General features: G+C 36.5%; 1 protein-coding gene across 1 annotated transcript in view; it reads right to left on the reverse strand.

The window, feature by feature from the left end:
• Positions 1–12379, reverse strand: part of LOC148532148 (cadherin-9-like) — a 323550-nt gene extending 311171 nt beyond the window's left edge. Inside the window, exon 1 of the mRNA XM_088468270.1 lies at positions 12207–12379. The gene's annotated coding sequence lies outside the window, so the exon portion shown is untranslated. The remainder of the gene's footprint in view (positions 1–12206) is intronic.
• Between the last annotated feature and the right edge of the window lie 1271 nt (positions 12380–13650).

The raw sequence follows: 13650 nt of genomic DNA on the forward strand, positions 1-13650 counted from the left end.
GGGCCGCACCCGGGTGTCACCTGCCGAGGGGTGACACCAAAGTGCAGACTCCCCCTCTGGTGACAGGAGCCGGTGCTGCACTGTAGAATTACGTGCAGCACTCGGTTCCTGTCACAGTGAGGGAGTCAGCACTACAAACACACTGGTCACCGGCAGCAGCCCGCACCTCCTGGACCCCCCGGAGACACTAAAACCCAGGGTTTAGGTGTGTGGCCCCGACCCCACACGTGAGGCCATGCCTACTTGTCCACAGGACCCACCCCCTTTTCCCGGCATGAGCGGCTGTGCCACGCTCATTGTTGTACACCTGCACTGGGTGCAATCAAAGGTAAAGACTCCACTGTATATATTTTTATATAGTAATGAATCTCCCCTGCATTTTCATAAGTCCCCCTGAGTTACTTTTGGGAAGGCTCCTGCCTATAACAACTGCCCTTTTTCCCATAGTGTATGATGCAATCAGCTGTACTTAGGATTTCACCTGGTCTTAACCTCTGCACAGTAGGGCTTATACAAACAGCGGGAGTTTGCAAGGTAAAACTGGAGCATTAGTACAAAGGTAATATTAACTACAGTGGAGCTTGCAGCAGAGGACACAAGCAAGATAGAATATACGCTAGTAACAGGTAGTGTGAATATCAGCAATACTAAGTAATAACATTGCAGGGTAACTAATGCAGAGAAACATGCACTGCAGACAATAACAGAATACAATTGCATTTAATCACAAATACATATAATAGTGGCAATCGTAAAAAAAATATATATATTGCAAGAAGGTACTGCAAGAAAATCAGATACACATGCAGCTGGCAGTATGAAATTGCAGCCTAACATACAGTATAATGCAGAATGGAATAGCAATATATTAACCAACATGTGTTTTGCAGAGTATATTGCGATAGCAGCAAGAGATATGTACATATTTTGCAGGATGAATTAGCAAAAGAACACAACATTAATGTCCTGCAGAGTGAATATGCAGCACAATGAATATTCAAGATATACTTGCAACAGGTACAGGTAACACAAGGCAGAGCCAGGACAGGAACCAAGAATACTAAACAGCCAGGGGCATAATCAGAGTTAGTATGGCCTCCATAGGTCTACCTTTACAGTGACCCTGGGTTTTGCTCATTATGCAATAACCCCTGTAGTTGTGCATATTATGCAGTGCCCATTATACAATGCCCCCTTTAGTTGTACCCATTATTCATTACCCACTGTATCTGTGCCCATTATGCAATGCCCCCTGTAGTTGTGCCCATTATACAATGCCCCCTGTATTAGAGTCCCTTATGCAGTGCCCCCAGTAGTGCCCTTTATGCAGTGCCCCTTATATTGTGCCTCCTTAATGCCTCTAATGCAGTGCCCCTTATGCAGTGTCCCTTATGTTGTGCCCCATTAATGCCGCTAAGTCAGTGCCCCCAGTAATGCCCCTAGTAGTGCCCCTTATGCTGTGCCCTCATTAATGCCTCAGTCCTGCCCCTTATGCTGTGACCCCCTCCTCTGTGCTCCATTCCACACCATCAGCTCCCCATGTAGATGCTAATGCTGACTGGATCTGACTAGATCCAGCAGCAGGTGCAGGCTCCTGTCATCACAGGTGACGAGGTTGACATCATGATGTCATCCACACACCCGCACACTTCATCACTTGGAATGCTTGCCTGTGAAGCGATTAGAGATGTCTTTAGTTTCAGATCGCTTCAGAGACCAGTTTTCCCAGTTGCACCAGCAACTTGGCTGGCTGTGCTACAGAGGTTGCAGGGAAAGACTTGCTGGGCTGGTGGGCCCTCCAATCTGCCAGGCCATGTAGCAAGCACACCCTCTGCACCCTCTATAGTTATGCCACTGCAAACATCAGATACAGGAACAAGGACTGAGTGGCACAACTTCTACAAGAGACTATCTCCAGCAAGGCAGGAATGGGCTGGCTTCCCTATAGCAGAAGTCAGAGCCAAACTCATGTGAGCAAATGCGACCAGCCTGTGGTAATTACCACTATGAGCAGCTGAGTGCTGCATGTTCACAGAGGCTTCCCAGCAGGGAGCAATCAGACTGGAAAATAAAACTAACTGTTGCTCTCTTTGCATGTTAATCCTCTCACCTCTTCAAGAACCTGCAGCAGATATGAACAGTAACAATGGCTATATTTAAATGGCACACTCTCATCCTTATATTGAGGCTGAATCGGAAATATCCAAAGAGAATTCAGGAGGGGGTGTCATGGTGTTTAAGGGGCTACACATCAAAAGCTATATTAAGTACAGAGCTGAAATTTGGCATGGTTGGGTAGAACTGTTGTTCTGTGCTGTGTGCCAAATTTCAGGGCAAAAACATAAAATATGAGGATTTGGGATTAATTTAAATTTCCAACTGTCAGTTTTTATCTACACTCTCAATTAGGACCACTTTTCTGCTGTTCTCTATGGAGGATATTTGGGAAGGCATAACTCAGGGTAGGAGGCAAATTTAGATGTGGAGTTTTTTTTTATTAGGCAGCTATTTTTCCAGGCTAGGTGCTTTTGGGGTTCAGGTAAATTAGAAAGTTAAATTTTTAAAACTATTACTTAAATAATCTGCCATTGTAAACATAGGAAGTTTAAACTCATTGCGCATCCTCAGTAGAAGCCTCCAGCTGGTGTACTCACTGTGTCTTCATCTGGGTGCACCAAGATGGCTGAACTCTGTGAGTGGTAGCAGGGGCCAGGACTGGGGGGAAGGAAGCCAGCATTTGCTGCGGCCTAGATGTGGGGGAGGATGTGTAGGGATTAGCAGACATTAGCTGTGGCTGGGAACTGGAGACAATGGTGGAGGTGGTGCTGGCAGGTTGCAGTGCGGGAGGCAGTGGTGCCAGCATTAGGACCCAGGGGAGGTAGCTGCATACAGATGCAGGCTTGGATCTGAAAGATCCGTGATACCTGCATCTTTGTTTAAATAAACAAACACAGAAGCATGGATGGGATCAGTGAGAACCATCTGTGCTTCTGTGTTTAAAAAAAACCTGTGAAAAAAAAATGAAAAAAAGGCATGGTCCACTCCCTAAAAAAAACAGCCAGCACTGGGCTTTGGAGACCCAGTACTGGATCTGTAAATACAGGAGATAAATGATGTAGGGGTCCACCATATTAAGCACAACCTGCACCTGGTTTTTCAGAACCAGTCCTGGTTGTCAAAATTTGGTGAACAAATGATGTAGGGGTCCACCATATTCAGCGCAACCAGCAGTGGGTTCTGAGCCAGTCCTGGTTCTGGAAATAAAGAGGAAAAAATGCATAGGTTCCCATTGTATTTACCAGAACCCTTTCATCAGGCCCCCAGTTGAAACATCAACCCTGACTGCTAGTCAACCGAGGCCGGGGATCTCAAGGGCATCCCAGGCCTAGGCTTATAGCATGTGGCAATCCCCTACACCCCTAGCCTGTGGGTTATGGGTTGATTATGTAAAGTCTGGTCCAAGTAACATTAAAATATTAGCTTTTGCTGTGAATATACAGTTCCCAGCAAGCCTCCTCCACATGCTGATACTTGGAAAACAACAAGAATCAGCATGCAGGGCATTACAGGCTATACTATAGATTCACAGCAAAAGCAATATTAAAAAACCACAGAACACACACATCGTAAAAAAGTTAAATTTTATTAAAACATACGTGCACACATATGTACTCACACATGCACACACTATCTCACATACTCACCTATGTATCCCTGTAGCCAATCTGTCCTCTTCTCCAGTAGATTATCCAATGGAACACCTATAATAAAAACTCAGTACTCACCTAACCTCACCTCCTATGCATGGATTAGGTCCTCTTCGTTCCAAAGTAGGCAATCCAGGGTCTTGGCAAAAAAAAAAATGCGGACCTCGTACATTAGTAGAATTGAAATGTAGCTTCAAATCCACATCAATCACCAATGGAAGATTTCTCCTGGGCACACAATTGATGTGGATTTGCGGCTACATTTGGAGCATTAGTCTTTATTAGAATTTGCAGAGCAATTCTATCATTCTGATACACTGTATTACTGGCTACATTTTTGGGACATTGTTCTCTGTTGTAATCTGTGGAGTAATTTGTCCAATTTTGATTGTACACCTGAAGAAATCCTATGCTGGGGACGAAACACATAAGGTCTGTTTCGGTGCCAAAATCCATCCGCCACCAGTGAGGTTTTCAACCATAGTGCACACACCCTTTGGGGTGATGGTGTGAAGTTACATCTGCCCCACATAGATGTTGAGTATTGATCACCATTTTAATAAGCACTTTTCAGTTTTAAAATTTTTTAAATTTCAATTTTTGAAAAACAATTTTTATCAAAAATAAACAAATTGGTATTTTTTTAACAAGAGGCATTTCGGCCATTTTTCAGGTGATTTTTTTGGTGAGAGGGTCTAATTCCACTAAGTTTAATTTAACCCATTGGGGTATCCCTAGAACTAACACAAGAATAAATCCACCTTCATTGGTCCCAGGAACCAGAATTAATTAAAGACATGTTCACCACAACAAGGAACTAATAAAATAATTGTGAGGTTAAAAAAAAATTTAAATTTATATACCTGCACCTTTCTAGTGCCCTCAAATCTTTTTCATTGTTTGTTGTTTTTTGGGGCCCACTAACAGGGGTTCCGATTTAAGGTGCTGCTTATTTTTCAGCACAAGATAAAGTTATTGTGTTTTGTGATATATTTTTATATATTTATGTGATAACATCCAAATCCATCCAATGGAAAGCCCAGAACAGGCTCTTTGTGTCAAATATCAGGTTGGCACACTTCACCAAGAGGTCCAACTACTTCATTCGGCATTCTAAGGTAATTGACATCCCTGTGTGAAGTATTCAGCCAAATACATCTAGTGGAAGGCCAAGAACAGGCTACCTGGGTCAAAATCTGCTCAGCGTACACCAATGGGAGATCTGAACGGGACCTCAACCCCCCAGAATGTCTTCTGGGAACCAATGTTACCACTCTGTGAAGTCTTGACAAAGGTCCATGCACAGGACCGAAACGCCGATGCTGCTGTAAATTATATGCTGATATGAAATAAAAAAAACTTTTTCTTAGAAAGACTGCTGAGTGCACCCCTGAAATTTACATATATATATATATATATATATATATATATATATATATATATATATATATATGTATATATATATATTATGAACATTTTAAAACCCATCATTTTCCCAGATTTAGTTAAAACAATTGCAGTTTAATGTCTCAATGTACTCTAAGAAAGCAAATAGCAAATAAATAATTGGACTAAAAAATAAATCATAGAATAATTTTGCTTAACAAAATGTAATATTGTTTAACTTATCAAAATATCCACCAACCTCTGCAGGTATTATCACCAAATACACTCATGGCATTCTTTTTACAATGGAAGTTAAATATTGTTTGGAATGTTCTTCCCAAAACTGTTGCAGAAGTTCTTACAAATGAATTTTACTTGTTGTTTACTTTCACCTCTCTGTCCAGTTCATCCAAAACCAGTACATGGAGTTTAGTTTCTATAATTTGAAATGTGCCATTTTGTTCTTTTCCTTGAAGTTAGTTCTGCCATAACCTGGAAATATGTTTTGGGTCAATATCTAGCTGTAGGATGAACACATGACAAACTAGATGAAGACCAGGGGTTATCGCATAGCCATGCAAATTGCTGTGGTAGCCCTTTTGGTCGGGGGTGCAAGTCATTCTATGCAAGTCACCAACTCGGGATCCAGGAAAAAAGCAAAACCCAGAAAATCAGATTTTCTTTTAAATATTTGACAGTAAGTGTTTATTTACTACATGGATTTATTAACTAAGTGGCTGCTTGCAAAATTATCAGCTTCTCAGCATGTTTTAATCTGAAATTTAAATTGGCAAAACTTTGAAAGCAAAACATGGGGGCTAAATTTATTAAGCAGGGAGTTTGGTATAGTTTTGAATCCTCCAGAAAACACTGTTGGTTCATAATTGCTGTTGTGTCTAATTGTTATCATTCACTATAGGTCAGAAGTTATGTCTAAACAAAATCTATCAATGATCAGATTAGAAGTGGCAACCCTACATGGCATGTTCTATGGGTCGGTGGTTTCAATTTACACCACTGTGGATTAAAAGCTATTCATATTCATTTAATGGTTTACTATACATCTTATAGAAAGCACTATACCATTAACAACATAGAAAAAGACAGCTGGTTACTTTCTATTTCTCTCTATGGGTTTTAAGTAGTTTAAGGGGGAGATATTGTATCAAGACTTTGAGAGAAATAAAGTTGACCAATCAGCTTCTGACATTTCATACACTGTGCTAGAAAAATGATAGTTTGAAGCTGATTAGTTACTATGGGCAACTTCTCCATTTTATCTTTCTCAAGGATTCATGCATCTCCCCTTAAGTGAAGTAGTAGAAAGTTGGAGGAAAATAGTAAGAGAAAGATATAAAGCTGCTTGTGGTGAAAAGTTTGAAAGTGGTCTTGATTCTAATTCTGTATAATATATATTTAAAGTGTGAGATTTTTTTCTAAAGTTATGTGTGGGTTTTCTTTGTATGAATGCTTTGTTATTGAGTGTATTTTTTATATGTAATATTTTGTTTAATTTTGTGTTTCTGTTAAATTACAGTCATGTCTGGTGAAAGGCATCATAATCCTATATTGGCCAATTGGATGTTATTCCTGTCATTCAATCTTTCCTATCAAAATCAATTAAGCTAACTGAGCCTTTTAATTTTTGGGTAGATTTGCTAGTGGTTTTACCATTTTTTTTCAAACTTGTACTTAATTAATCAATGGTTTCTATTTTATGCTATTCTCTGCATTGCCTGAAACATCAAAGGTGCATTAATATTCAATTTTAAAGTGTGGTTTATCAGTGGTTTCCTGGTAGCTTGCAAAACCACCTGGAAAAAAAAAGCCTGGCACTAAGTAAATTTATCCCAGGGTGTTTTCCCTTTAAAAGAATTGTCTTTTTCTAATTTTTCCAGGAAATGATGGCTTGTACATTCTGTTGCTTAGTAAATAAACTTCATTCACTAAGGAACTATTCATTTGCCTACTTGTTGCTCTACCAAAACTATAAATGATGAGCTAAAGATTTCAAATACTGAAAAATTGTCCATAAGCTCTTCTTCCAGCTTTTAGTAGTTCTCTGGCAGTAGCTCAAGGCCCAGGTAAGTCACTTTTTATTGGCGTAACAGTATATGAATTATTTAGGTGACAGTGAGTTGTTGTATGTTTTAAGTGCAGAATATGTAATGCTGTGTAAATGCCTTATCCTTTTTGCATACAAGTGCTTCTTGATAATTTGAAAATAATATTTTGATTAATCTCTACTTTAAGGTCACCTCATAAGCATTTCAGCATTTAGTTTGTTACAATGAATGTGCAAAAAATAGCATTTCCTTACATGTACAGTGATAGGACATAATTGACTCACTCGTGGGAAATCAATTGTTATTTGCATGCCCATTTATAATGTGCATATGAAGGAGCAATACAATTGTTTCTCTGATCAGGCATGATTACTGTGAGTGCCTACATTTCTGCTCTTACCCTCCAGAGGTGTAGAGCAGAAATTTTACCAAATGGCACTTTTTGCATCATGCCTATTAGATTCATTAGGTTAAGCCACTTTGCGCAGCTAAACCCAGTGCTTTTGGGTGCAACAAGAGCAATAACTAATGGGAGCCCAAAACAATTTAATTGTTCCGTTGGGTGCCTATTAATTATTGCCACCCAAAAAACAATTGAATCACAACTACTGATTTTGATAGGCTATAATTGACACACTAACTTCTTGAAATCCAATGTCAACACATTTACATCATATATAAACTCTCTTTGAGTCCTGGCTATAGTACTACTCAATACTAGTCTGTAGTAAGAAATTGACAATACATTTCAGTATGTGCATTTTCTGCACTACTTATCTCAACTGAAGCACTGGTTGTGGCAGTTTATTTGCCTCATTTCATATCTTTGTACATTCTATTGTGTATCTAACCATAAAAAATAATCAATATTTACTGTCAACAACACCTAACTTATAGTACGGTACATACCAAAGAAAGCCACTAGAGTCACTCTTACTCTTTTGAATCTTTCATTTTCTGATCAATATAAGACTATGGGGTATATTTACTAAAATGTGAGTTTTTAGAAATGCTAAATTACTATTATGTACAATCTGATGGTTGCTATGGGCATCATCTCCAATTCTAAAAACCCGCACTTTAGTAAATATATTCTTACAACACTATAAGTAGTCTTTAAAAATATAAACTGTGTATCTGCCTTTTTAATGCATCTGGGTGCTTATTGAACACTTTTAGGTTGGATTTTAAAATAGAAATTATGTATAGATGGCCCTATTTCAGTCAATTATATGGTAAACTGGATGAGTTCTTTCTAGATGACAGCAGTAGGGTTAAATGTCTACATACTGAGTATGTGAATTACTTAGCTATATGAATACATCAGTAACCTTTACTCAATTCCATAAATTTTCATAAGATATATGTATAGGCCCTTGACCTGCTATTCAAGTTATACTGGGCTGCCCTACCCATGCCCTTGTAGTTGAACTTTCCAGACCATTGTTTTACTATATTGGGGGTAATTCAGGTAGACCCATTAACTGAATGGGTGCTAATTTATCACTGGCCTGTATCCAATTAGATCTGCTTATTGTAGATTTCTTTCCAGGTCTCAGATGACCCTCTAAAATCTCAGACAACTGTGTAGTTAAAGGTGTAAAGATCAAGTTGACATATAGGTCTGTAAAAATAGGTCTTGAGGGAAAAAGGGAGGTTTATTGAATAGTCTTAGGTGATAAAGCCTCAGGCTACCTCACTTTTTCACCCTCGTTCAGTTAACAGCCCTAATTGAATTCCCCCCAATGACTTGTATTCTGATATGTTCTTATTCAATTGTTAACTGCTGTGCATTGTGCTTAAACTGTGTCATTTGTTTTATGTCTTCCCCAGGTAAGGCACAGGGAACAGTTTGTTGAGCCTACAAAATAAAATAATAATAATGATGACAATGGTATTTCTGTACATATAACATGTTAATGTTATATAATGAATATGGATAATCTGATTAATCACTTATTCCATGCAATTCAATGTAATTATACTTCGATAATTCATTCTGCCTTTTTGTTTCAGTCTATATCTCAGCCCAGTTTACAATGTTTGACATTTGTACAAAATACAAAAAAAGTGTTTGTAAATATCATGATGGAAATTATCACAGTGTACAGAACAATATGTCAAAGTACAGGCAGAACAAAATGTTATTGCATTGAGCGATTCACCATCGCTTAGGATTAAGTGAAGAATCTGTGCTTTCTTGGGACAGATCTCTAGATCAGATATTCAAGTTAACTGAAGGGTAAAACAAAAGTAACTTGTGCCATGAAGCCCCTTTACTGACTATTCTCCAACTGCATAAACAATGACAGTTCTTATTTTTACCAATCATACAATAAGAAACGATCAGTGCAAATATGTTTAGTATAAAACCAAGAAGGATATAACATGCCTGTCTAATTGATAAATCATTGCCAATTAAGTGCATACAAATGTAATAAAGAAGAGGCCAGTAAAAGTACTTTGGTCAAGGACACAAGGACATAGAGTAAAAACAGACATAATGGAGTAAAAAATCTCTGGGCACTCCAAAATCCCATGATGCACTTAAACACTAAGGCATTAAGCACAAAGGCAAACATTTTCCCTGTAGAATCTGAAATAACATTTAAAAAAATATTATATTTTTAATATGTAAAGTAAATCTTTTAAGCAATGTCAACCAACATCTGGTGCTGAAATTCAACAATGGTGTGTGAGCAACTTTCTAACTACGTATGCATAAAATATGCAGTACAAACCACATATTGATATTTGAGATTTTTTTATTTAAATTATACAACAAGAATAAAATGCAAAAATTACAAAACTCATAAATACAGTGTGTGTACTGCACAAGTTTTGCAAATCTAACAGCTTATAATCATGTGCACATTTTAGGGAAATTACATTGTGGATAATATCAGTTTTAGATGGCTAAACATAGATTATCCAAACATGCTTGCAGAATAATTGCAATTAATACTAAAGGGGATTTTCTAGATGGTTATCTCCAGCTCAAATGGAGATTAGTGTGGGGAAAACAGACATGTAGCTATTTAATCTTAGTCAATCATGTTATGTGCTAAAATGTACTTATTTAAATTCAAAACTTTCTATCAGAATAATTAACCAATAAATAAAAGTAATAATATAATCCTAAACATACCACTTTCATAAACTAGAAAGTGCAATGTGACATAGGCAATGTAACCTTGAAAAAGATACATTTTCCAAATAATAAGCTGTCAATTCAGTCACGATGAGACCTTTATATAATTGCTTTAGACCTCTCACTGCCCTTGATTCAACTATTGTGCTCAGAAAGTCTACTCCTAGTTCAAGAAAGAGTAGATATAAATGATTACTCACAATTACATTATCTTATTTGAAGTTGAAAAAAGGAAATCTAATTACTGTGGCATTCTACAGTCGTGCCTAAAATGTTAATAGCTGACTGAATTGCTATTTTATCTGAATGATGTAGCATTGGTAAATATTTTATTTTTAAATATTGTGAAACATGCATCTTTCTTTTCAAATTAGTCTATTGATATTTTTTATTTAATCACAATATTTCATGTTTACATTAAATGAGATGTTATTTATTAAGTCTATTGTTGTGTGGAATATTTGTTACTGCTAAATGAACATTCTTCAAGTGCTTAAATTGAAGTGCAGTACATTTAAGGTAGGAGTGGGCAATAACTGGCCCTCCAGCTGTTGTTGAACTACAAATCCCAACATGCATTGCAACAATTTTAGAATGGCCAAAATAGCAAAACTTTGGCAGGGCAGGTTGGGATGTGTAGTTCAACAACAGCTGGGCTGCTTTTTGCCCAGCCCTAATTGAAGGACTTGTAACTGTAATATACTTGTAACAATTTACTGTACAAGAAAGAAGGCTAGTGTAATGCATGTGATTTGTATGCCACCTTTAATCTCAAACTATAAGTACAGATCACCAAATTAAACTTTCCAATTGAAATATATTATATTTGAGCAGACATAGTGCATTTTAATTGTGATTTGTGAAATTAAAAGTGATGCATAAAAAAACTATAAAAATTAAGTACATGGACTTCTGAAGCTGAAAATACGCTACCGGAATATGAATCGTGTGGCACCATCCTTAATGCGTCCATCTTTAATTAATTCTATTTTGCAATATTTTAGTTAGTCAAACTAACAAATTCATGATCCTATGTGCAACATTTTTAATGGGATGCCAAACCAAAGTAGATCACATTTTATTATATATTTTGTCACACGCATTCTGTAAAATAAAAAAAAGTGAGTTCATGTATTTAAAATATGTTTTACACTGTGACCAGATTTGGAGTAGTCTATTTAAAATAAAGAAATAATTTTGGTGCAACAGTTCCTTCCAATCTCAGTAAATATTGATTTCTTTACAGCTGGCATTCATCATTTCATGTTCAGGGCCTTCAAGGTAACAAGAAATATGCAATTACACCAAATCTACTATATATTGCTGGCAAGACAAAACACTTAATCATGTAATTGTATTCTGCTGAATCATTTAATTTCTTAATGTCAGTTCACATGCTTCTGCTTCCTGGCAGGGTTAGTGCTGATCTGCCCAATAATATCTAAGGAAAGGTCAAAAGTACCTTTAGATAACATCTGGTAAATCTGTTTACATACTGTAAGTCAGTATGCTTTGGCAAGTTTAGCAAAATTGTCCTCATTCAGCCTTCCTGTATTCATTCACTTACTGATGATACCTTATGCTATCAAAGCAATACGTTACTTACAGAGACAACACCTTCATCTCACTTGATAAATTGTTGTAAAATATCACGATCAAAGCAAATGACCCATTTTTCAGTCATTGATTTATATAATATATAGTACATATTGCAGCAACTAAAATCATATAACACATTGTGATATTCATTTTTGATATTATATCACTTGTAGCTAATAAGTGATTATCCTTGAATGAATGAATTCTAAACATACTTTCACATAAATGTAAATAGTTATTACATATACAGCAATAAATTTGGTTAGGAACTAAAAGAGCATTTTGTCAGACACTTACCTTACTTCAAAGTATGTATACTCAGTAAATATATTAGTCTATGTCCGGAATGATGCTGTCATAACATTCTCCAGAATGCTTACAGTATAGTAACTTCACAGCTAAATCTAGTCTTATCAAGAGGATCTCTCTTCCAATGTTGTTTTAACTCTGACAACAAGCAATTGCAGTCAAATAGACTATTAGATTGGTTTCCTTTCAAAGCTTCTGATTAATACACAAGTAGCAATGAGGAGATTGTGCTGCTGATATGAAAGCAGTATTCAGCATGGGTGATAGCTAGGAAAGGAGGAGAGATAGATGGAGAGAAATCTTGGCTGCACACAGAATGATTTGCAAATGAATAGGGTGGGTTGTAACACAGAGGAGTGGTTTCTTAAAGACTACTTTGTAACAGACGGGATCTATCCCCAGTTAATCAGCCTCATCTAATCTGCTTTCATGAACAATATAGGAGCTATAGTAACAGCATCTCTCTCTCTCTCTCTCTCTCTCTCTCTCTCTCACTTCGACATGACCAGAAAAATGACATGCATACATAATGCTATAATAAATGCAGTCCTTACTCATATACATCTTGGCAGGTTACAATTTCAAACTGTTAGGGCATACTGTACTTCAATTTGATGTGTATAAAGCCTTTATTCACTGCACAGTAAAAGCTATTTTTAGATCTATTTGGAGCAATAAAATAATTCACCCTTTAGACAGTCAGGAAAATACTTGAAACACATATAAAATATTAAAATGCTAACTAAATAGCAACTAGATAGTGTAGATGCTGTAATCTTAATCAGGATTTATCATATTTACTGTAGAACTTTTATGTATTTTAAATCCAAAAAATGGTACAGTAATATTCTGGAAAATACAGTAACAGAGATAGCCCACATTTGACAAAAGAACAAACACAGGTCATTTTTAGCACTAGTGTATACACACAGAAAAGCATGTGAAACATTAATACATTTGTAAGTGAACAATCCACCTTCATCTTTACATATCTGCACCAAATGCCTGCTCAGTATTTTTTTATTCTTTTAAAATACGTTTCCTTTTTATAATAACAATCAATATATTTGTTGCATGTTTTAATTCACATAGTACTAAAATATCTATTAGCAAATTATACTTTTAGGAAACATAGGATTTCACTCACATGTAAATAAAATTAAAAATTATACCATCTATTATTATTCATAGCACAATGATGACCATTATTCAAATTATTATTAAGTGCTAAATATCAACATGTTTACAGTGATGATTAATAAGGAAATCTATATGACAAATATAAATGTAAATAATAAACACAATCTACAATAAACAGATTATATAATATAAAAGTCTACATTGGAGTCATATTAAGAACTTAGGCCCTGATTCAGAGCCGGATGCTCTGAAAGAGCGCTCGCTCTGAATTAGGGCGTTTCTTTTTATTTTA

Source organism: Taudactylus pleione, unplaced genomic scaffold (assembly GCF_031769625.1).
Source record: "Taudactylus pleione unplaced genomic scaffold, aTauple2 ptg000083l, whole genome shotgun sequence".
In the NCBI taxonomy this organism is placed as follows: domain Eukaryota; kingdom Metazoa; phylum Chordata; class Amphibia; order Anura; family Myobatrachidae; genus Taudactylus; species Taudactylus pleione.